At 34.9% G+C, this 26,073-nt stretch overlaps 1 protein-coding gene across 1 annotated transcript in view; it reads left to right on the top strand.

Moving 5' to 3' along the window:
* The window catches only part of LOC140434729 (arylsulfatase B-like), a 1,454,394-nt gene that overhangs the window by 1,216,241 nt on the left and 212,080 nt on the right, over positions 1 to 26,073 (top strand). The gene's annotated exons all lie outside the window — the stretch shown is intronic.

The following is a 26,073-nucleotide window of genomic DNA, read 5'->3' as shown; positions in this document are numbered from 1 at the left end:
TAAATACAGACTATGTAAAAGTACAGTAGCTCTGAAATATGTTTTAACATTGAACATAAGATAACATTCTAAAATTTTTGAATATTGTCACTGTTAATTTGAATGACAAATTTTCAAAACAATTTTAATAATATGTAAACAAGGTATTAGCGAGGCACTTTTAAGATTTGAATGTCGAATGTCGTATCTTTAAGCTGTATGTAAGCCATCGAGCAAAAAGACAAAAGAGGGAATGTAAAGGTAGTGGGGGCAAAAATATTGTTAGACAGGAAGTGCCATCTTGAGAGGCCAAATTAAACAAGGAAAGAGAGTCTTTCCTTGTTTAAGAAATCAAATTTAGTTGGGTTATGTTATTATGTGTCCCAACTGTCACATGAAATCTTATTTATATTGAAGTTTTTTACCAATTGTTTCACATTTTAGACTGTTATCGTTAATATTTAATTAAAATTTTCTAGTCTAAGACACATTCTGAAAACTATTTTATAGCTACTGTTAATAAGTGTCGGAAAATTTAAATTTGGGGCATTCGCATTTCCGGATATGTCCGCCATCAGAGGCCACTTTTTTGGTCGCCTTTTCATAACGATTAGATTCCCTCTTTTGTCTTTTTGCTCGATGATGTAAACATTGGAACTGGCCACATTTTTAATTTTTACTAACAACTTTGGCATATTGACATCTGAGCTAGTTGATGTCGAAATAGGATGATTGAAATTGTCATTAAATGCTACAATACATATTCTGCCACCCTTTTTGTAACCAATTTGTTTTTTTATATCGTTAAGAGTAGCCTCTAATATATTTTACAAAGAGTCGTGATTAAGGGCGGCACATACATAGTTTTCACAACATAGTTGGAATTTCTCTCTGATTTATAATATTTACAGACCACATTTTGACACGTCTGTACTCTACGAGTGTTAAACTCGACAAGATTTCGATGTGTGAGGTAAATTCTAAGGTGCCGTGAAACCTAGAGGTACGGTGTCCATAAAATCATTATTTTGGACCATTTTTCTCTTCTTGTAGTCGATCTTAAAGGTCTTTGACACCCGTTTCCTCGTCACTATGTCTTTAGTGTGGACGTCACGACCTATTTGATCATACTGCAAGGTGATTTACTTGGAGGGATCGTGTATGATGTCATTCATCGCAGAGGCGTTGAGTACCTGGTTGTTCTCATAGTTTAGAGTAAAGCCTTTGATTTTAGTCACCTCTTTGCCCTTAGCTGTTTTGTAATAATAACTTTTTGGACCAGTCGACAGCCATTCAACTATGTAATCATCTCCAGACAACTCGTCACTCCACGTACCTAGCATATCCCCTATTTCAACCGTGTTTAGGCCATCATCAATGTAAACAACGGAGTCTGTATCTATGTAACATCCCCCTTTGGCGGGTGTTTTCATCATATAGCACTGATGTGTAGCTATCTCTACGAATTGGTCACAATTTCTGCACAAACAGTAACCACACACATGCTCCTTAGTTCTTTTACATGCTTTATTGTACTTTTTACATTTAAATACTTCTTTGCAAACTTCTATAGTTCTATTCTATGGTTTTGCCAGACGTTCATTATTGTAGCAATAACGATTACAGTCTTTGCACAGAATTTTGTTTTGGACGGCTTGTTCGGGTTGTTTGCAAACCGTGCACAACGGTGCTTTCTTGTATTTGTGCTTATTTTTGCCCTGATAAGGTGTATCACATTTGGTACAATAATAATTAGTACCGTACAAACCTTTCAAGCTGTTTATAACGTCGAAGTGATTTTTATATTTATTCAAATAAATCTTGGTTGTTTTTTCGGGGCCCTCGTAGATAAGACCGTTGAAATTTTCAGCGCAGATGATCTTAATTTCTATTAAGCAACTCCTCTGCCTTCCTAAATTTATCCAAGGTAAATCCGTCGACATAGAAACCACCCAACAGATTGCAAAGCTTTTCGGCTAAAACCGTCTGCAATTTTCGTCCATCACGTATGCTCTGAGTATTTCATTTGATCATTTTGTACCCTAAAATCTCTGTTGTGACGTATGTAAGAGCCGTTACGATTGCTCGTGCACCACATAAAGTGTCGTTGTTTTTAATTTGGGTAATAATGCTTTTTTTGGTGCGTCGGTCCTCTGACAAATTTATCATTCTACGACTGCCGCTACCCCTAGGCATCTTAAAAATTTGAATATCAAATTTTGTGTCCGCCAAAAGGACAGTGTCGCTAGATGTTAATGTTTTCAATTTGTTGCAACAAATTGTCCATATTGGCAGATGTGGTTACTTTCGTCGATATAGGGTGATTGTACTTGTCATTACGTGCAATTATGCGGATTTTATCCCCTTTTTTTTAATGACAAATTGTGAAACATTTCAAAAAATTATTCAAAAACTAAACGTAAAAACCAAAAAATTTTTAAAATTATTCAAAGTATAGAAGTTAAAAAATTTTTCAAAGATTTTTTCAAAAAAAGTGTACAAATTCAAAATTGAAAATGCAATATGTATTTTTGAAAAATTCAAAAATTTTGCAAACTTAAAGTGAGTAAATCATCTTTTGCGGGCGTTTTATACGTTTTCATCCTAAGTCACGTGACCCACGCTATAACTTCAAATAATAATAATAATAATAATAGCACTGCTTGAGAAAATATGGAAAACTTTATTTTAAAATAACTATTTCAGTTATCAGAATAATTATAAAAATAAGGTATAAATACTATTTTTAAAGTTCACGACGCTTAATCTTGCTTTATCACGAAAAAACAATGTAAGTAAGTAACCGTTGCTATTTTTAGAACGGTTGATTAGAGGTCTTGCGAAGCACTATTCTTTAGTAATAGATAGAGTCGTCATTGATACCTATTTCTCAAAGCGTGAAAGACAAGTTAGGACTTGTCAGTGACGTTATCGCGGTGTTTGGAATCGACCATAACGATTGGAATGTAATAAGATCCGGTGATGTCAGAGTTCTCGATAGTAAACTGCAAGAAACACATTTTCTTTATAAATATTATTTCAAGGAATTATGGCGATGTATGAAAACTTTTATCAGTAACTATACCGGGGTAATTAAAAATTATAAAGTAAAAGAATTTTTAGAACAAAATAATTTTTAGAAATAGAAGTAAGGAAGTTAAAGTAAAAGAAAGTAATTGTATATACGGTGTCAATCAAAAATTGCTTCAAAAATAAAACGAATTTTAACGTTAATAATAACAACGAAGGGCCAACAATTCTGAAATCTGAAATCATAAATGCAATCAATCATCTTAAAACAAATAAAAGCCCAGGTCCAGACGGAATATACCCAGAAACGTTAAAATTAATCAGCGAAGAAAATATCGAAATATTTGTCCTTTTATTCAATCGCATTTATGATACAGGTAAAATACCCCAAGATTGGCTGGAGTCAATATTCATCCCACTACCAAAATAGCCAAACCCACAACACTGCAATGAGTTCCGTCTCATAAGCCTTATGAGTCATGCAGTAAAAGTCCTACTAAAAATCGTACATAATCGTATCTATAGAAAGTGCGAAACAATCATCGGAGACGATCAGTTTGGATTCAGAGCAGGCATGGGAACGAGAGAAGCCCTGTTCAGTTTACTAGTTCTCGCCCAACAATGCTACGACCAACAGAAAGATATATTTATATGCATTATAGACTTCGAAAAAGCATTTGATAGAGTAAGACACGACCTTCTATTAGAACGTTTGCAAGAAGTCGGTTTAGATGGAAAAGACATCAAATTCTTAAAAAACTTGTACTGGAACCAAAACGCCAGAGTTAGGATCGAAGGTTCCACATCCGCAGAAGTAGAAATTAGGAGGGGAGTTAGACAAGGATGTGTTCTGTCACCTCTGCTGTTTAATCTTTACTCCGAGTTTCTATTTAAAGAAGCATTGGAGGATTCCAAGGATGGAGTCAAGGTGAATGGCGTAAATATCAACAGTATCAGATACGCCGATGATACAGTGTTAATTGCGGATTCCGACGTAGGTCTACAACGACTCATCGACAAGACCAACTCGACCTGTGAGCAATTTGGTATGAAAATAAATATTAAAAAAACCAAAGTGATGTCAATCCGAAAAAACCAAAACGTACCTCAACCTTGCACAATAAATGGGCACATTTTAGAACAGGTCAATAGATTTAAGTACCTGGGATGTTGGATCGATAGCAGCCTAAATCCTGATCTAGAAATAAGATCGAGAATAGAACAGGCCAGAAAATCTTTCGAAAAAATAAAAAAACTGCTTTGTGATTCTCGAATAAAACTCGAAATTCGACTACGTTTATCAAAATGCTACGTCTGGTCGACTCTTCTATATGCAGTTGAAACGTGGACCCTAAAAACATCAACCGTAAATAAATTGGAGGCCTTTGAAATGTGGATCTACCGGAGAATGCTCAAAATTTCATGGACATCGCATACCTCAAACGAAGAAGTGCTGCATAGAATAAGCAATGAAAGAGAACTTTTTAACACAGTAAAAGTTAGAAAAACATCATACCTAGGCCACATACTGAGAAATAATAAGTACCAATATGCCCAACTTATAGTGAAAGGAAAAATCGAGGGAAAGAGAGGCCTAGGAAGGAAAAGACTATCGTGGCTCAGAAACATCCGACAATCGACAGGGCTAAATTTTGAACAGCTAATAAGAACAGCTGAAGATAGAGAAGATTTTAAAATTGTAGTAGAAAACCTCCATTGAGGAGAGGGCACTTTAAGAAGAAGAAGAACGTTAATAATGAATATATATTAACATATTGGAAAAGCGAAACAAGAGACGCAACGCAAGAATAGCTGTATGAAGTATGTACTTAAAACAAAATAATTAATCATTTTACGAAATCCCAGTTGTAAATTATACGTATTTTCGAGTAGCTTACGTGTTATCATAATGTGATAAACGTAATTTAAAACCAGTTTATTCAAAGTAATGGGTCAAAATACATTCATAATTATTAGAGCAAAACATAGACTATTTTTCAAAAAACGACGATCATTTTTTCAGAAAATTATATTAAAATTTAGGGCGTTACCACGCTTCGAGAGAACTCGTTACACTTCGGCTAGGCAATATTCGCAAAATTACCAAGATCTTGCCTGTCGGCAAAGATTACGTCATCACTACTTTTAGACACAGATAGTAACATACGAGATATATGACACTATGAATGTTATAATATGCTGTAATGTAAATGTTAATTTATTGATATGAAGAAGGCCTCTGACTAAGCAACCATTTTTAATATTAATAAAAGTATAGTGAAATACGTTATATTATAGGGTACTATTGATGATAATAAATTTATCCTATCACTGCATTTGTCCATTCTCTGGGTATTACTTTTCTCTTCCATATTAGGTTATATATGTACAACAATTTTTCTTTTGCTTTTACTCCTATATATTTCATCATTTCTGGTGCTACTTCATCGCTTCCTGGTGGTTTTCCATCCTTTATCTTTCTTATTGCTTCTTCCAGTTCTTATCGTCGTTTATTATTGTTTTTTTCTTGTTCATTATTTGTTTCAGTTTCGTTTCTTTGTTGCTTCTTAGGTTTTTCAGTGTTCTAAAAAATAATTTTACGTTTTCTTTGCTGTTTTCTTCCATTTTTTCCCCGAATTTTTTCTAACTTTTCTTTTTCTCTTTCTTAACTATCTCTTTAACTTTTGTTCTTTGTCTCTTATAATTTTCATATTTTTGTTTTGTTTTGTCTTGTATGTATTCTTTCCATAATTTCTTTTTTTCTTTTATTTATCTTTTCACTTCATCCTTCCGCTAAGATGTTCGTTTCCTTCTGTTGTTATTTCTTGTAGTTCCACATATTGATTTAGCTGTTTTTATGATCGCATTTTTAAATGTTTCCCATTCCTCCTGTATTTGCTTGATATGCACTTCGCTTGTGCCGCTGGTTAATAATCAAACTCCGTGCGAAAACAAAACTGACTTTATTTTGAATTACACAATACATATAATATGAATGCTAATAAGTATTATGTCCGCTCGCGCTAAATGCTGTATCACCGATCTCGTCTCGTATTTGAGTGCTGTCGTCTTTGGGGTGTCTTAAGGGACTCGCCTTATCTTCACATATGGCATAATATATCTCCCTACGCCACTATGTTGCCGGATTGTAAAAATGCATAAAATAAACTTGAATGAGATAGAGGCGTGAACATGGCCCCCGCCTTGGCAAACACTGCCAACAAAATCGTCTGCTAATGCTAAATGTTCAAATGTTTAAACTACACTTAGTTCGAAACGGGTAGCGGACACACCTTGGAAAAAGAACGAGTTATGATACCATTGTCTGTCTTTATCCTAAAAACTCTGGCTACACCATCACTGCCGCGTAAAAGTTCGATCACGCGACCTAACTTCCACCTTAATGGAGGTAAATTGTCCTCTTTTATGAGCACTAACGTGTTTTCCGCAACTTCACCGTTAGTAGTAGTCCATTTCGTGCGTTTTTGTAGTTCGGAGATGTATTCTTTGTTCCATCGTTCCCATATATGCTGAGAAAGCTGCTGAACATGCTGGAATTTTGAGAGCCGATTAACTGGAACATGACGCAAATCTGGATCTGGATTGGTAATAAGTGGTCTTCCGATGAGAAAATGTGCAGGAGTTAATGGGGAGAGATCATTTGGATCACAGGATAAAGGATGAATCGGTCGGGAATTTATTATAGCTTCAATCTGCACAAGCAACGAATAAAATTCCTCGAACGTTAAGTGCGCGTTTCCCAAAACCCTATGCAAATGATGCTTAACTGTTCTTACTCCGCTTTCCCACAGTCCGCCAAAATGTGGAGAATAGGGAGGTATGAAGGACCACGAAATATTATTCTTTAGCAAGGATTCTCTTATCGCGGGAGTATGCTGCTCTAAAAATTTTCTTAACAATTTTAACTCCGAACTAGCTGCTATAAAATTGGTTCCATTGTCGGAGACCATCTTTTGAGGCTTGCCTCTTCGCGCAATAAATCTTTTAAAGGCCAACAGAAATGATTCCTTAGACAGTTCTGTAACTAATTCTAAATGTATGGCCTTCGTACAAAAACAAATAAAAAGACACATGTAACTCGTTATTAGTTTACAACCTCGACCCTTTCTATCGCGAATTAAGAAAGGGCCCGCATAATCTTCTTCTTAGTCGTTAACCTGATGCAGGTATCGTGATATCATGAAGCTATTAGCTAAATTTCCCAATGTTCCTCCAAGTTGTTCTATCTTCTGTCATTCTAGCACATTCTGACAATGGAGCGCCAATGGTAGCAACAATATGGTCCGTGTATCGTGTGGGAGATCTACCTCTACTTCTTTTGCCTTCTACTTTTCCCTAGATGGTAAGTTTTTCAAGACCATTTCTTCGAAGGACATGTCCAAAATAGCTTATTATTTGTTCTGATATTTGTGTTCTTAGTCTTTTCTTTATGTTTAGCTGGTCCAGTATGGATTCATTTGTTCTTCGGGCCACCCATGGTATTCTCAGCATTCGTCTCCAGCAGTACATCTCAAATACATCTATGTTCTTTTTGTCTTTCTCAGTAAGGGTCCAGCATTCCGATGCATAAGTAAAAACTGGAAAAACTAGACTTCTCACTAGTCTCATTTTTGTATCGGTAGTTATTTCATGGCTTTTCCAAATTTTTGTTAATTTTGCCATAGCGCTTTTTGCGATTGCTGACCGCCGCTTTATTTCTTCAGTACAGCCTCCTTTGTTGGTTATTAATGACCCCGGTACACAAATTTATCTACAACAGAGATATTGTTTATCATGACCAGATGATTTTGATTGTTGTTAGCTCTGTCAATTATCATGATTCTCGTTTTATCTCTGTTTATTTTAAGGCCCATCGTTAAGCTTACGTCTTCTATCCGTTGTAGCAGGTGAATCAATTCAGCTTCAGAACTGGCGAGGATAGGCCGCATAATCTACACCTGTTATAATAAACGGTGGGCCACCTGCGAGACGCTGGGCAGGTAGGTCACTCATTATTGGCTGAATGGATTTAGATTTTAATCTAAAACATTTTACACATTTGTGTACGGTACGTCGCGCTAAATTTCTTCCTGATAACGGCCAGAAAGTTTCTCTTATAGTTGCAAGTAAAAGCTGAGGACCAGCATGCATAAGATCCTTGTGAAAATGATTAAATATTAACGATGTAACTATATGATCTGCCGCTAAAATGATGGGATGTTTTTTGTCATACGTAAACTCGGAATGCTTTAAACGTCCGCCTACTCTCATGATGCCCTGATCATCAAGAAATTGGGATAAATTTATGAGCTTGCTGTTTTTATCTAAAGATCCCTTTTGGTTCAAATGCTTTATTTCATTAGAAAATGACTGTGATTGACACAGTTTTAGAATACGATTAAATGCAGAATGTATTTCATCCAAAGAAAGGGGTTCAGAAGTTCTTTCCTTATTTTTACACATGCGGATGAATCGGAACACATATGCAGCGGTTCTTTTTAAACGTAAAATATTAGAGAAGCGCTCAAATGAAAATACTTCCGTATTCTGTGTTTCATCAAGTTTATTCGTAAAAACCTTTATGTTTTTCCTTGTTTCGCTTGTTTCAGTAGGGACAACTTGTAAATTTGGCCATTTATCTGAATCTTGCACGATCCACTCCGGTCCATGCCACCATAAGTTGCACTCCATTATTTTATCTGGTTCCACGCCTCTGGACACTAGATCTGCAGGATTATCCTTGCCTGACACATGACGCCACTGCGCAAACGAAGTGGTTTCCTGGATCTCTGCTACGCGGTTACTAACAAACGTCTTCAATGCATTGGCTGCTGTTTTCAACCAACTAAGTACTATCGATGAATCTGTCCAGAGGTAACACGTATCAAATTGCACATTTAATGAATTTTTGACCTTATTGGTCTAACGCGATAAAATTACTGCTCCACAGAGCTCTAAACGCGGCAAGGTAACTGGCTTTAAGGGCGCAACCTTGCTTTTTGCACATAATAAGAATGAATACGACCTGCCTAACGAATCGGTAAATTTAATGAATATGCACGCACCGTACGCCTTCTCTGAGGAGTCGCAAAATCCATGAAGTTCTAGTTTGACCTTACTAGAACATATAACATGCCGAGGTATTTTTAAATTGTTTAAAATTTAAATTGTTGTAACATAATTTTCGCTATGATGGTACACGCACTTAATAGACCCAAGGGATCAAAAATTTGAGCTATGTCCGATAATAAAGTTCGCTTTGTGATTATATGGCCTAGAGATGAACTTATGCTATAAAACAGAGTATCTGATTGCGGTGAGTACAATAATCCCAAAGTTTTCGCCTTCTCGTTTTCACCGAATTGAATAACGGAACCCGTAGTTGAATTATCCGGTATATCTCTTAATATTTCAGGATCATTTGAATAGAATTTACACAATGTAAATCCTCCGCCTTTGAGGACCTCAAAAAGTTGTTTACATGCTTCGCGCGCTTTCTGTTTTGAATCAAAACCTGTCAAAAGGTCGTCCACATAAAAATCGGATTTAATAATGCTAGCAATGTTAGGATTTTTAGCTTCTTGCTCCTCTGTCAATGTCATTAGACATTTAATCGCTAAGTAAGAAGAGCATTTCATACCGTATGTAACTGTTTGTAACTGAAATATTTCAATCGGTTCTTCCGGATTATTTCGCCATAAGATACATTGTAAGGATTTTTAATCATCTGCAACCAATACCTGACGGTACATTTTTTCTATATCCGCACTAACTACATATAAGTGTGTTCTAAAACGCAATAAAATGGAGAGTAAATCATTTTGTAAGGTTGGTCCGGCCATTTGAATACTATTTTAGTATTCAAATGGCCGAAATTGAATTTATTTAATGAAATGCCGTTTGTAGTTGACGCACTACAATCGAACACAACGCGCAAACGTGTCGTCAAAGAATTTTCTTTTAATACTGGATGATGTGGCATAAAATAAAATGTAGTATTTACCCTAAAGTCTGTTGCCGCTTCCGTAATTCTGCATAAACCTTTCATATGTCCTAACTCTTTATATTCCTGGATGAATTCGCTATAAAGAGTTTTAAGATTGGCATCTTTATTCAACTTACGCTCGAGATTTAAAAATCTATTTTTTGCTTGACGAAATGAATCACCGAGTGAACTTATCGATTCCTTGAATGGCAATGATACTATGAATTTGCCTGTCGCGTCGCGTTTCACCGTATCTTCGAAATGTTTTTCGCATGCAATTTCTTCGCCCGAGAGTGCAGGTTTTCCATTGAAAACCTCTTCAAGTTCCCAGAACTTACTTAGCTGTTCTGTAACTTTGATTGTGTTTGTGAAATTACACTTAGTTATTCGCTTTTCTGATGCTTTGTTTTGGCTGATATACGGCCCTGCTATGATCCAGCCAAACATTGTTTCTTGCATGAATGGTTTATTTTTACCTAAACTAATTCTGTTTGTACCCAGTATTTGCCAAAATAGGTCACTTCCTATCAACAATTCGACCTTTTGTGGTTTATGAAAATGATTATCCGCTAATTTTAAATGTTTAGGTATCTGCAAATCGCTAATGTTTATTTCAGATGCCGGCACGCACCCCGTAATTTCTGGTATTACGAAACAATTTAAAGTTGTATGAAAAGTTATATCGCTACGCGACTGTATATTTATTTCGCATTTGAATCGAACGGGAGATGCAATATTATTTATGCCCATGACTGATATGTTCGCGCTTGTCCTTTTTAATCTAAGTTTATCGCATAAATTTTCGGTTATGAATGAGCTTTGTGAACCGCAATCTAACAAAGCACGCACTGTGTATTCCGTGAATATGCGCCCGCCTGAGAAATATTCCGTGTATTTTGTTTTTCAGCTTGATTTCCCTCAAGGGATTCTAAGAGGTCCGCCCTTGATTTTAAAAACGTTTTAAAATCATCAAAACTAGGAATTTCATGATGTGTTTTGCTATTCTCCCATGCGCGTAAAGTCGATGTATCGAACTTACAAGAAATAATATGAATAAGGAGTATGTCTCACGAATCAGTAGGTAGCCCTAGCTGCTTTAACGCGTATAAATGCTTCGAAAAAATGTCAACTAATTGCCGCAATCTATTAGATGACTCTTTATGTATTGGCTCTATATTAAGTAAGGCATTAACGTGATTGGAAATTAATAATCTCTTATTATCGTACCTTTCCCTTATTAATTTCCACGCAACTGCATAATTTTCGGCGGTAAACTCTAATGTTCGTATGACCTGCGCCGCAACGCCCTGTAATGAACTTCGTAAATAATGAAAACGCCTTATATTGTCTAAGTACTCATTTTTGTTAACTAAAGATTCAAAAAGATCTGCAAAATCTAACCAATTATTATAATTACCATCAAATTTTGTTAACTCGATAGGTTTAAGTTCAATACAATGAGCTGTATATGAATTCTTAGAGCGCTCACTTGCTTTATCGCTTTCTATACAAGCTACTTCTTGTTGATTATCGCGAATGATTTTTTGCGCTACCGCTAATTGTGAGTAATATTTGTTATAGAATTCTTCGCGCTCCGTATATTCATCCTCTAATAATTCAAATTGAACCGTATTTTCTATTTGCCCCTGAACCTCATCGAATTCGCCCTGTAAATGTTCTATATTATTTACCATTTCAATAGCCTGTAATACTTCTAAATCTGAAATCGTTTCACCCTTAGTTATTTTATCATTTAACGCTAATATAAATTTCGAAAATATTGTGTTTGCATTTAAAACCGCCCCTTTTTCGCTTTAAATTCTCCATAATTTTATAATGAATTATACAGTAAACAGAAACAGATTATAAATCGCTTGATATTCGACCCTAACGTTCTCAGAATTATTACATGTGCAGAATAAAGGTACAAAGACTGATAAATAAAAGAAAAGGGAATGTGAAATGGATATGCTCACCAGCTTCCAACAGCTAGCCTCCTGGCGCCAAGGATCTTCGCCTCAACTCGTGTAATAGGTCTTCACAGATTTTAAACCCACAGTTGTCCAATTATGTAACTGTCTTAAGAATAACGTTCGACAGTCTATAACGCGCTCGGGCCACTATGAATGCACTATTTCGCCCGCTAATTTGATGACACAAATATGAGTTCGGAATTCGGTGAATTTACACTGTTTCAACACAAGAATTTGATGATTCGACTCGAATGACCATGTATTTGCTTGATATGCACTTCGCTTGTGCCGCTGGTTAATAATCAAACTCCGTGCGAAAACAAAACTGACTTTATTTTGAATTACACAATACATATACCAGTGGCGGTTGGTATATAAGTGCTGCGGAGCTGCAGAACCACCAAAATAATCCAAACAAAATTACTTTGAAAATTAAATAAAAAATATCACTACTTATAAAATTTAAATTCATTTAGATGGTTTTCGTGCATGGCCGCCTTTATTTTAATCTGTCGTCCGTCGCATCTCATGGCGACAGCAAGTCCCACTTATTTGACCGGACCGGTGCTACTCCGAGCTGTGAACTGTTTAAGATATCCCCGATAACACCCGCTCAACCCCTCGCCTACACTTTTCAGGCGACGACTAAAAGCAATATTTGAGCTGCATTTTTCGCAGTTCGAACTAGTGTGTACAAACCTACGTTTACTGTAATTTTAAATAATCGGAGATCGCGACGCGACGACTGTTAAAATAAGTTGTCCTGCACGTAATTCGGTATTTATATTAAGTATATGAGAATTAAAGTGCTGTTCAGGATGGATGTTATTTATAATTTGATTAATGTTAAGAGATTCTTTAAATATTCTTATGACGAAAAACTAGAATTAAAATGCAAAGGATGTCCTTTGCCGGATATTAAAATCGTAAAAGAAGGATCAAGCCGAGGGAAAAATTACAAACGACAATTTAATTGCGATATTTATACGAGAAATAGTTGGATATGTGGCTGCAACAGAAAAAACGCTCTTTTCTGTTTTCCTTGTGTACTCTTTGGAGGTGATAAGTCATGGACGCAAGTTGGTGTAACAGACTTAGTACATTTAAGTGATAAAATAAAAAAGCACGAAACTTCTAAGCATCATTTGCACAATCAAATGGAATATGCTTTATTAGGCTCCGTGAATATTAAAGAACAGTTAGATTCTGCATACTGGATAAATATTCAAAAATTCAATGAAGCTGTAACAAAAAATAGGTATGTTCTCTCAAAAATTATAGACTGCATAAAATTTTGTAGTGTTTTCGAATTGGCGCTTCGGGGACACGACGAGACACAAACATCCGACAATCCTGGAATTTTTCGCGGCCTCATAAATTTTACTGCTGAATTGGATAAAACTTTAGCACAACACTTGGAAGAATCGACGGTTTTTAAGGGCATTTCTAAAGAAATTCAAAATGATATTTTGGACTGCATGTTGGAATTATGCCAGGATAAAATTTTGGAGGAAATTCGGGAATCTCCATATCTAGCCGTCATGGCCGACGAGACTACAGACATTTCAGCAAAATCACAAATGGTTGTAGTATTTAGATATTGTCGAAATGGAGCACCGGTAGAACGATTTTGGACATATTTGGTACCTTCAAAATTAAATGCAGATACTTTAAGCAAAATCATTTTCAGTGTTTTGGATCCTATCCTGGAAAACTCAAATAATAAACTAATTGCTCAGAGTTATGATGGGGCAGCGGTCATGTGTGGACAGCACGCAGGAGTTCAAGCCAGAATCAAAGAAAAATATCCATTTGCTCATTTTGTACACTGTTACGCGCATCAATTAAATTTAATAATGTCTAAGGCTTGTTCCAAAAACTCTCAAGTTAGACTTTTTTTTGGAAATTTAAATGAAATCCCTACCTTTTTTAAAAATTCGCCACAACGAGTGGCAGTTTTAGATAAAATCGTCCAAAAGAAAATTCCTCATGGCGCTCCAACTCGCTGGAACTTCAATATTCGAACTGTTAATGTTGTGTTTGAACATCGATCTTCTTTAACGAATGTATGGAAGAAATAGAAGAATCGTTTGATAAGGCAGCTATCTGTAGTTCAGCGTCTTCCATTCGAAGAATACTAGTGGATCAAAATTTTGTTTTTTGGTTAACATTTTTCCATCGCATAATGCCACAAGTAGACGTTTTGTATAATGCCCTTCAAAAGACTAAAACGGATCCTTTGGAAATCAATAAAAAGGTGACAGATTTCGAAAGATACATGAATTCAGTTAGAAATTCAATAGATGATACCATTGACCAAGGTTCTAGTTTATGCGTTGAACCATTACCAACTAAAAGGTTACGGAAGGATAACAGTCCAGTAGATCATCGGAGAGCATCTATCGAAGTTTTTGATATAATCATAAATTGTGCAAATGATAGATTTGCTTTTAAAAATCACCTACTTGCAACTTCATTGCTTTATCCTGAGCAATTTGATAATTATTGTGATAATTTCCCAGATGATAATTTAAGCCCGACTTGCGCGTCATATCCAAATTTAGATAGGGAGCGCTTGAAGACTGAATTATCTGTTATTTATTTTAGAAGAGACTGTAGAGACATTAATGGGGCAATACCTTTTTTAAAATTTTTAATTGAAAATAATTTAACAGAGCGTTTTCAAGAAACTGTAAAACTGCTTCAAATTCTAATTACAGTGCCCATGAGTACGGCAGAAGCTGAAAGGTGCTTTTCGAGTTTAAAACGGATTAAAACATTCTTGAGAAATTCCATGACTGAAGACCGACTTGTAGCATTAACCATGTTGTCAGTAGAAAAAACACTTATAAAAGAAATACCAAACTTTAATGAAAAAGTTATAGACAAGTTTGCTTTAAAAAAAAATCGACGAATCGAGCTTATTTATAAAAAAAAATAATATATTTGGCTCTGTGTGTAGTTAGTTCGTAAGACCCTATAATGCAATTATTGTTGGGGCGATTTTGTTTGGAGTGTTTTTTTGTTTGCATTCCTTAGTTTCACGTACCTATTTATCGATAAAATTCTACTAAAAACATAAACTATAAAACAATTACTAGTGTGCCATAATGTACCATTGCTATTTTTGATATAATTGGAATTATCTTCAATTTGAAAAGAAGAAAATCGGTAAGTTCTTTATTATTTTTTAATAGATATATAATGAATAAATATATGGTGTAAAATATCAAACTAAAAGCCTTGTTGTAAAATACAACGATTAAAAGATATTGAATTAAAAAAAACCAAAAAATACTGCAGAACTACCAAATTTTTGAGTCACCAGCCGCCACTGATATGAATGCTAATAAGTATTATGTCCGCTCGCGCTAAATGCTGTATCACCGATCTCGTCTCGTATTTGAGTGCTGTCGTCTTTGGGGTGTCTTAAGGGACTCGCCTTATCTTCACATATGGCATAATATATCTCCCTACGCCACTATGTTGCCGGATTGTAAAAATGCATAAAATAAACTTGAATTAGATAGAGGCGTGAACACCTCCTCTATTGTTTCTGTTATTTCATGTTCATTGTCCATCTCTTTGTCTAGCTCTTTTGAGTAACTTATTTTCGTTGTTTCTTCCCTTAGTTTATAAATTTTTATTATTTCTTTGTGTTTTCTGTTTATGTTCTCATTTCTTTTTATTCCTTTTTTTTTTGCTTTTTTTTGCTTTTGAATGTGGTTTCTAGTAGATAGTGATCATTACCAATTTCTTAACTCCTTTTTACACTTACGTCTCTTTTTCAGTTCTTCTCTGTTTTTTGCACTATAGTATAGTCTATAATTGATTGTTCGTCTCTTGATTTGACTTCTCTTGTGATCTTGTGTATCCTTTTATGTTGAAAGTGTGTGTTCATAATCACCAGGTTATTGTCTAGACAGAATTCGAGTAGTAATTTTCCATTTTTGTTTATTTTTTCCTCCCCATAAGGTCCAATGACATTGTTCCATTTTTCTGCTTCTTTCCCCACTCTACTGTTCATGTCTCCTGTGATCACAATTTTCTCTGTACAATCACTTATTACTTCTTGTAATTTGTCCCAGAATTCATTCTTTTCGTTTTTTGTTGAGTGTTCATCTGGTCCATAGCATATGATTAGGTTTGTATTGGTTTCCTCTGTATCCATATCTATGTCTACTCTTAGTATACGTTCGTTGTAATATATCCAATTTTTTACTTTGTTGATACTCTCCTTCTTTATCATGCACGCTACTCCTGCATGAGCTCTCTTCGTTTCTTCCACTCCACTGTATATTAGTAACATTCCGTTTTCTAATATTATTGATCCTTTTCCGTTTTTCTTTGTTCTGTTATAGCTACTATTTCAATGTTTGATGAAACTGGTTACTTTGAATAAATTATGATTACACGTAAGCCACAACTCGAAAATACGTATAATTTACAACTGGGATTTCGTAAAATGATTAATTATTGTGTTTTAATTACATACTTCATACAACTATTCTTGCGTTGCGTCTCTTGTTTCGCTTTTCCAATATGTTAATATATATTCATTATTAACGTTAAAATTCGTTTTATTTTTGAAGCAATTTTTGATCGACACCCTATACAATTACTTTATTTTACTTTTACTTTCTTAATACATTTGAAATTCTATCTCTAAAAATTATTTTGTTCTACAAATTATTTTACGTTATAATTTTTAATTACCCCGGTATAGTTACTAATAAAAGTTTTCATACATTGCTATAATTCCTTGAAATAATATTTATAAAGAAAATTGGTTTTTTACAGTTTGCTATCGAGAACTCTGACATCACCGGATCTTATTACAATCCAATCGTTATGATCGATTCCAAACGCCGCGATGACGTCACCGACAAGTCCTAACTTGTCTTTCACGCATTGAAAAATAGGTATCAATGACGACTCTGTCTATTACTAAAGAATAGTGCTTCGCAAGACCTATAATTAACCGTTCTAAAAATAGCAACGGTTACTTACTTAGATGATTTACTCTCATTTTTTATCAGTCAGCCCTGGCGTTAAGACCTGCTCTCTTATCAGCTCTTGCTCTTATCTGCTCTTGCCGTAAGTTTGCAAAATTTTTGAATTTTTGAAAAATACATATTGCATTTTCAATTTTGAATTTGTACACTTTTTTTAAAAAAATCTTTGGAAAATTTTTTAAATTTTATACTTTGAATAATTTTAACATTTTTTTGGTTTTTACGTTTAGTTTTTGAATAATTTTTTGAAATGTTTCACAATTGGTCATTAAAGGTTTTAGCATGTAGGTTTATAACAACTTTTTGTGCATACCTACATAGTTTTCAGCTCTCTTGTAAACAGTATACAGGGGGTTCTCTTAACAACGGTCATGAATCTTTAAAAAATCTGTTGGAAGATGCTTTAAATGATGCAAAGAAACAGGGTGGTTACAAAAAAGGGGATTAAATCCGCATAATTGTACGTAATCACCCTATATCGACGAAAGTAACCACAGATACCCATATGGACAATTTGTTGCAACAAATTGAAAACATTAACATCTAGCGACACTGTCCTTTTGGCGGACACAAAATTTGATATTCAAATTTTTAAGATGCCTAGGGGTAGCGGCCTTCGTGGAATGATAAATTTGTCAGAGGACCGACGCATCAAAAAAAGCATTACCCAAATTAAAAACAACGACACTTTATGTGGTGCACGAGCAATCGTAACGGCTCTTACATACGTCACAACAGAGATTTTAGGGTACAAAATGATCAAATGAAATACTCAGAGCATACGTGATGGACGAAAATTGCAGACGGTTTTAGCCGAAAAGCTTTGCAATCTGTTGGGTGGTTGCTATGTTGACGGATTTACCTTGGATGATTTTAAGAAGGCAGAGGAGTTGCTTAATGTACAAATTAAGATCATCTGCGCTGAAAATTTCAACGGTCTTATCTACGAGGGCCCCGAAAAAACAACCAAGATTTATTTGAATAAATATAAAAATCACTTCGACGTTATAAACAGCTTGAAAGGTTTGTACGGTACTAATTATTATTGTACCAAATGTGATACACCTTATCAGGGCAAAAATAAGCACAAGTGCAAGAAAGCACCGTTGTGCACGGTTTGCAAACAACCCGAACATGCCGTTCAAAACAAAATTCTATGCAAGGACTGCAATCGTTATTGATACAATAATAAGTGTCTGGCAAACCATACAGAAGTTTACAAAGAAGTATTTAAATGTGGAAAGTGCAATAAAGTATGTAAAAAAACCAAGGAGCATGTGTGTGGTTACTGTTTGAGCAGAAATTGTGACCAATTCGTAGAGATAGCTACACATCAGTGCTATATGATGAAAACACTCACCAAAGGAGAATTTTGTGGCGTACCTTGTATATGTAATAGTCGTAGTAACGATGTAAATAAGGGGTGTCAATACAATACTAAATCAAAAATAATTTGTAACGAACCATGTAAATGCAATGGATTCTCCATCGAATCTAAAAACCGGTGCACATACACTGAAAAATATTTATTTTTAGAGTATGAGGAAATGCAGGATACCGGAATACATGTGCCGAATCTTAAAATAGTCCATGATTATGCTGGCAAGTAATATTTTTTTACAGATAAAGAATAGTTTTGTAAATGGTTAATTTCTGAGAAACACAGGGGTTATACAGCAATTGCTCACAATTCTAAAGGTTACGACTCGTATTTTATTTTAAAATACTGTGTAGAAAATACAATAAAACCGTACACTATCTACAACGGGTCAAAACTCTTAGAAGTTCTTGCTGTTTAATTAAAAATTATTGACAGTTCGAATTTTGTTGCCGGACCCTTAGCCGCTTTTCCGAAAACATTTAGTCTGTCAAAGGCTAAAAAAGGGTTCTTCCCACATTATTTCAATGTACCTGAGAACCAACAATATGCTGGGCCTTTACCAGCTGTCGAATATTACGGCCCAAATACTATGCAACCCGCACAAAGAACTGAGTTTCTAAAATAGCACGATGAGAATGAAAATAATCACTTTGTATTCCAGAAAGAGCTTCATGCCTATTGCGACTCAGATATTGACATTTTAAGATGGTGGTGTTTGAAATTTCGCAAAGAATCTCTAGACATCGCAAATATTGACCCCTTCCAGTATCTTACTATAGCATCCGTTTGCGTGGCTATATATAGATCTAAATATCTGCGGCTCAATACTACTGGTGTTGTAAAATAGGAGATAAGGGAGACGTATAGCCTAGCATCGATAAAATGGTTGAGTCAGTTTCCCAATGTTCAACATGCTGTCAAAGGCGGGGAAGTTACAATTTGCGGTGCTAAAGTTGATAGCTATGACTTCACCACAAATACTGTGTATCAGTACCACGGTTGCTTCTGGCATGGTCATCCAGTGTTTTGCCCCCAATAGAGAAAACCACGTCAATAATGAATTAATGGTAGATTTATACGAAAAAACAACAAAACGTTCTCAACAATTAAGAGATGCTGGCTACAACTTGGTAGAAAGTTGGGAATGTGAATGGCTCAAATCAGAAGAATGTAAAAACGTCACTGATCCACAAATTATTGAACCATTAAAACTCCGTAACGCTTTCTTTGGAGGAAGAACTAACACTATCAAATTAAAAGTAACCGATAAAAAACTACGCTATATAGACATAGTATCACTTTATTCAACTGTTCAATATTACGATCAATATCCAGTTGGACACCCCGTTAAAATACATGCACCTGAATCATACGACTCTAAATGGTTTGGTCTAGTACATTGCCAAATACTACCGCTAACCAGCCTATATCACCCCGTCCTGCCTGTCAAAACTGATAAATTATTGTTTTCTCTATGTAATCAGTGTGTTATAGATAGGCCTGAAGAATGCAAACATACTGAATCTGAACTAATGTTGGAACGTGGACAACTCTAGAAATTAATAAAGCGCTGAAAAAGGGATATCAAATATGAAGTATATATGAGGTTTGGCACTTTAAGCAAACATCGATTGATTTGTTCAAGTATTATGTCGAAGATTTTATGAAGATAAAATTAGAAACTAGTTCACATACGTATGCCTCAAACGAAGAGTACGCTTGGGCTGTAAAAGAGCAAATGGGTATAGAGCTCGATTGATCGAAAATAGCTCCAAATCCTGGTAAAAGAGCAGTCCCTAAAATATGCCTAAATAGTCTATGGTATAAATTTGGACAAAGGATGAATTTAAAACAGACAGAGTACATTGTGAACCTCAAAATATGGTACGGAATTTTGATGGACGATAAAATAAATATAACAAATGTCATATTTATTAATGATAATATTGCTCAAGTCTCGTACGATTACAAAGACGTGTTTGTTGAAGATCCTACTTCCACAAATCTTTTTGTGGCGTTATTTACGACTAGTAACGCCCGTCTTAGATTATACGAAATGATTGACAGATTGGGTAAGGCTGTTTGTTACATGGATACAGACTCCGTTGTTTACATTGATGATGGCCTAAACACGGTTGAAACAGGGGATGTGCTAGGTGCGTGGAGTGACGAGTTGTCTGGAGATGAATACATAGTTGAATGGCTGTCGACTGGTCCAAAAAGTTATTATTACAAAACATCCAAGGGCAAAGAGGTGACTAAAATCAAAGGCTTTACTCTAAACTATGAGAACAACCAGGTACTCAACGCCTCTGCGATGAATGACATCATACACGATCCCTCCAAGCAAATCACCTTGCAGTATGATCAAATAGGTCGTGACGTCCACACTAAAGACATAGTGAGGAAACGGGTGTCAAAGACCTTTAAGATGGACTACAAGAAGAGAAAAATGGTCCAAAATAATGATTTTATGAACACCGTACCTCTAGGTTTCACGGCACCTTAGAATTTACCTCACAGATCGAAATCTTGTCATTCACAGTTGAACACTCGTAGAGTACACACGTGTCAAGATGTGGTCTGTAAATATTATAAATCAGCGAGAAATAAAAAAATTCCATGCTCATCAGTGCACTTTCCAAGTATGTTGCGAAAACTATGTAGGTGCCGCTCTTAATGACGACTCTTTGAAAAATACATTGGAGGCTTCTCTTAAAGATATAAAAAAAAAATTGGTTACAAAAAGGGTGACAGAATCCGTATTGTAGCATTTAATGGCAATTTCAATTATCCTATTTCGACATCAACTAGCTCAGATGTCAATATGTCAAAGTTTTTAGAACAAATTGATGATGTGGCCAGTTCCAATGCTTACATACAGCTTAAAGATTCGAAATTCGACATTCAAATCTTAAAAGTGCCCCGTTAATTCCTTGTGTACATATTATTAAAATTGTTTTGAAAATTTATCGTTTAAATTAAAAATGACAATATTAAAAATTTTAGAATGTTATCTTATTTTCAATGTTAAAACATATTTTAGAGCTACTGTATTTTTACATAGTCTGTATTTAAATGTTTTCTTTCCACGTTTTGTTTACGAAGAAAATTTGCATGTTTCGGTGTAAAAAATGCTTTAATCTTTGATACCCTGTAATACAATATGAGTCAGTATTATTAGTCAGTGGTAGACTACTCCAAAGTAGTAGCTATTGAACAAGTTCTGGCCAACCCTGTGTATAATAAACATCTTAAAAGATGCTCATTCAAGTCACCAAAAGATATCTGTTATGAGTCACTGGCAAATTAATGAACCGTTCTTATTAAGGTTGATCTTCACCCACAATTAATTTGTTTCTGAACCTAGAGATGGCTCTACTGCTGCATGAGCTCTGGTAAATTTTTTAACTTAATTGTAGATTTCTACATGATGACTCTGTAATATTTTCAAACCCTAATATAAATTGCAGTTTTCTATCATTATATCCATTTGTTGAGTTGCCAAGTTGTGTAGACAGTAATTTTATCAAATACCTAGTAGACCAAGTAAGCAAAGATATTTTTAACAACATCTTTGTGTATAATATTTTACTGCTCCGCTGTATCAATCGGAATATATTAAAGTTACGCATTTGCAGAAACAAAGTTTCATCCATACATATCATTGAAAAATATTTATTATCTAAACATTTTTATCGACAAAGAGGATCTATGAATATCGTATTACCATTAAATTTATACATGCAATCATATATTAGTTTCTTGTTGATAGTTAAAAATTAAATTATCTGGTATTATTAAATATTTTAGTGGGATTTATATGAAAAATGGTCAACCGTCAAAAATGTTATTTAAAACATGCAAACATGTCTTTCTTTTGGTCTGTTTATTAGTGGTTTCAGGTTTGTTATCTTCCTTATTAGTGCGTCTTTTTCTCTTCTTTGTATATGTCCAAACCATCTAGGTCTTTGTGGATTATTAAATTTCACTATATCTTCCCCTTCGGTTATATTTCTATTTCTTATTTCATGCTTCATTAGTCTTCTATATTCTCCTTGTTCGGACTTTATTGGGCTGTTTATTCTTATCATTTTGCTTATAATAATTCTTACTTTTTCTTTATATTTTACTTTTTATTTATATTTTTATTTTTTTTTATATCTATTTTCGTAAGACATATTACTTTCGCTCCGTATGCTATCACCGGTCTAATTGCTGTTCTATATATTTTTGTCTTTGTTTTTTGCTGTTTTTTATCTTTAATTAGTGGGTGATATTTCCAAAACACGATGTTCTTCTCTCGCCTTGTGTGCGTGGTAACTACCTATTTAGTTATCACGGTTCTATTTGGTCTAATTAATTCTTCAGTTTTCGTATTCGACCATTTTATAAATCTAAATGAGTATGTGAAAAGTGGTATTGCGTATGTGTTTATTGCTTTTACTATGTGGTTGGAATTAAGTTTGCTTTTGAGTATTATTATCCCAGATTTAGTCATACGGCTCACACTCCATCTAAGTGGAAAATTCACTCATCCCAGATACCCACGGTATCAAAAGGATTGAGCTCTGGTGGGACTCTTTCCGTGTTATCGAGCCCTAGGTGACTTGGTATGTTGGAGTATCTCCCAAAAATTTTCGTACACATCTAGACGTTGAGAGTAGTACAGCTTTCTGCATAGTCTTGTAGAGATGTTCATTCAGACCTAGCTTTTTTATGTTTTCTAGGAGGTTCTTTGGAATGACTCCAGTAGTAGAGAGAATAATAGGTATTGTCTGGGTACTTTCCATTCTCCACTGTCTTCGTATTTTAATTTCCAGATCCATGTACTAGGCGATTTTTTCGTTCTGTTTAACACGAAGATTATTGTTGTTGGGTACCGCCACATCAATTAATGTTGTTTGTCTCTTTAGTGTATTAACTAGTATGAGATCTGGTCTATTATGTACCACTGTTTGGTCTGTGCGCACAGTGCGGTCCCAATATAGCTTGTAGTTGTCATTGTCAAGTATACTCTCAGGAACGTATTGATAATATGGAAGATGGTTTGTTTAAAGAAGTCCCAGTTTGATAGTTATCTCTTGATGAATGTTCTTTTTTACTGAGTCGTGCCGTTCCTTATATTTAGTTGCAGCAAATGCCTGACAGCCCCGGTAAGATGTTGGATGGTTTCCTGAGCTTAACATCCATATCGGCATTTGTCATTCTAAACCTGAGGGTCTTTGACGATATATTTCAGGTAATTTTTGGTTGGTATAACCTGATCCTGAATGGCCAGTAGTGAACCTTCTGTTTCAGGGAATATCTTTCCTGATGTCAGCCAATAGTTTGACGCTATATTGTCGATATGATCTTGACTGACCTCATTGGGATGTCGCCCGTGCAGAGGTTTACCCATCCAGGTGCGCATTTTTTCGTCCTTAATAAGATGGTTTATACGCATTTCTGGTTCCCTCAGTTTGATCGGTGTTGTATGATCTACTGCACAAATCGCGCAATGTAAAGTAGATGTCTCAGCCTGCACCTGAAAATAAGTTCTTAAATTAGTAATTTGTTTTTCGAGTTGCTCACTTATATCCATAAGTCCTCGTCCTCCGAAATACCGCGGTAATGTCGTTCTTTCTACTGCACTTCGAGGATGGTGTTTTTGTCCGGAGACATTCTATGAAAAGCTTTTGATATAAAGTATAAAGCAGAGTTCGCTTTACTAACTATTTTTGCTGTTTGAGTAGACCAACTTAATGTTTGGTTGACCGTAACACCAAAATCATTAACTTCCCGTAGCAACTTCAGAGGAACTCCATCCCAAACATATTATGTATATCAGAAATATGAATATCGGCATTAGAAGATTTAAATGACAAAAAGTCGGAAAACTTAGCATGTAAAGAAGCAATATTGGTCCAAAAAATATTCATTGTTGTCTTTATTCGTTTTTTGCGGCATTTTGTTGGTTAGTACTAATAATAGTTGAAACTTTATTAATATACTTTATTGTTAGTTCTTTGTTAAGTACTTTATTTTTCCAGTTCCTCTCGCAATTTATTCAAATAGTTTAGTTGATATTTAGTTATGTCATCCTTCAAAATTGAACTCTAGAAAATTTGGTTCTTAACCACCTCATCTTATTGTGCAACATAAATAATGGACTATTATTATCTGGCCTAAATCTGGTTAAATTATCTATAATTTAACCCTTAATGGCCTAGGCTTATTACTATCGTTAACCTGCCAATACGAAAAACGGAAAAACGTGGAAACTGATAACGAATATTTGCTTCTTGTTACAATCCTCAAGTTACTCAATTGAGTTACTTTGAGAAAATTGTTCGAGACAATCCTTAATCGATGCGAATCTATCTGATAACTTAGAAATTAAATCAGATAATTTATTGAACTGATCTTCGAATGTATAGCAACTATTGCAGATGATTCTTAGTGACTTCGATTTTGTCCTAGTTATTCTTATAACTTCTTCTTGTGCAATATTTAGACATTCCTTGAATATGAATACGAATATGAACAAGTTCGTTTGAAATACCTTCTATAATTATTACACCAGCATCCAGTTCAAATAATTCTAATATGGCACCCATTTACGTAGGAGTACGACGGCAATCCAAATGAATCACAATTTTATTGATGTTATTTCCATGCTTCTAAACCATTTTTGTTAAAAATATTATTAAAAAAATGTATAAAGAAGAGTAGGAAAATGTAACTTGTCTTTCACACACAATACAACAAATCCAACAACGCTAATTTTATACTTAAATTACCACGTTAAATATGCAGAACACAATAATTATTGTATAAATACACAATATGATATTAGATATACATATCTAATATTAGGCTTATGACAAAAGTAGACAGGTGGTAGACATTGTGAACTATCACGAGTTGTGTTCCTCTGCATGTGCTAGCAGTAGAAAAGAGGCATCTCTATGAGAGAATTTGAGCATTTGACAACAGCTATAAAAAAAAGAGGAAAGGAAAAGATCAATGGAAAGATGGCAAGAAGAGGAGAACAACAAGAAAGATGTTACCCAGTGGACCAAGATGCTGATCCCGAGCCTAAGGGTATTGGTTAGATTGTCTGTTTTAGGGCGTATCTTCATAGGTTCAGAAAGACAGATACAGATAAATGCCTATACTGCGAATATTCCGACATTGTTACTCACACATTGCTGGAGTGTAATAGATGTACAGTGGAGAGAAGCAGAGAAAGAAATAGGTATGAACCCTGTGACTGTAAGAGAGATGATCGTGAAGATGACTGGAAGTACGGAGGGATGGAATAGTGTTCACAATTACATCCGACCAGTCATTAAAAAGAAAGAAGAAGAGAAACACCAACCGAGCCAATGACAGAGATAAGATTTAATTACTATTTTAATGGAAATAAGCCACAATTAAAGGTTAAAATAAGTTTATTGACGTTTGAATCTTTGATCTTTGATCTTGCACTAATAACTTGTTTATACTCCAACAATTAATAGATAAAAGAATAGTAGTTGGTACCAAAGTACATCTAGCCTTCATCGACCTAGAAAAGGCGTATGATACAGTTCCAAGACTTAAATTGAGGCAACAACTCGACATTAGTCCATACATTTTAGGAATAATTACAGAAGTATACAGGGAGAACACTACTTACCTAAAAATGGGAAATAGACTATCAGAGCCAATAAAAGTAACTAAAGG

This window comes from Diabrotica undecimpunctata, chromosome 2, assembly GCF_040954645.1.
Source record: "Diabrotica undecimpunctata isolate CICGRU chromosome 2, icDiaUnde3, whole genome shotgun sequence".
Classification (NCBI taxonomy): Eukaryota; Metazoa; Arthropoda; class Insecta; order Coleoptera; family Chrysomelidae; genus Diabrotica; species Diabrotica undecimpunctata.
This window is presented reverse-complemented; position numbering and strand designations above follow the sequence as displayed.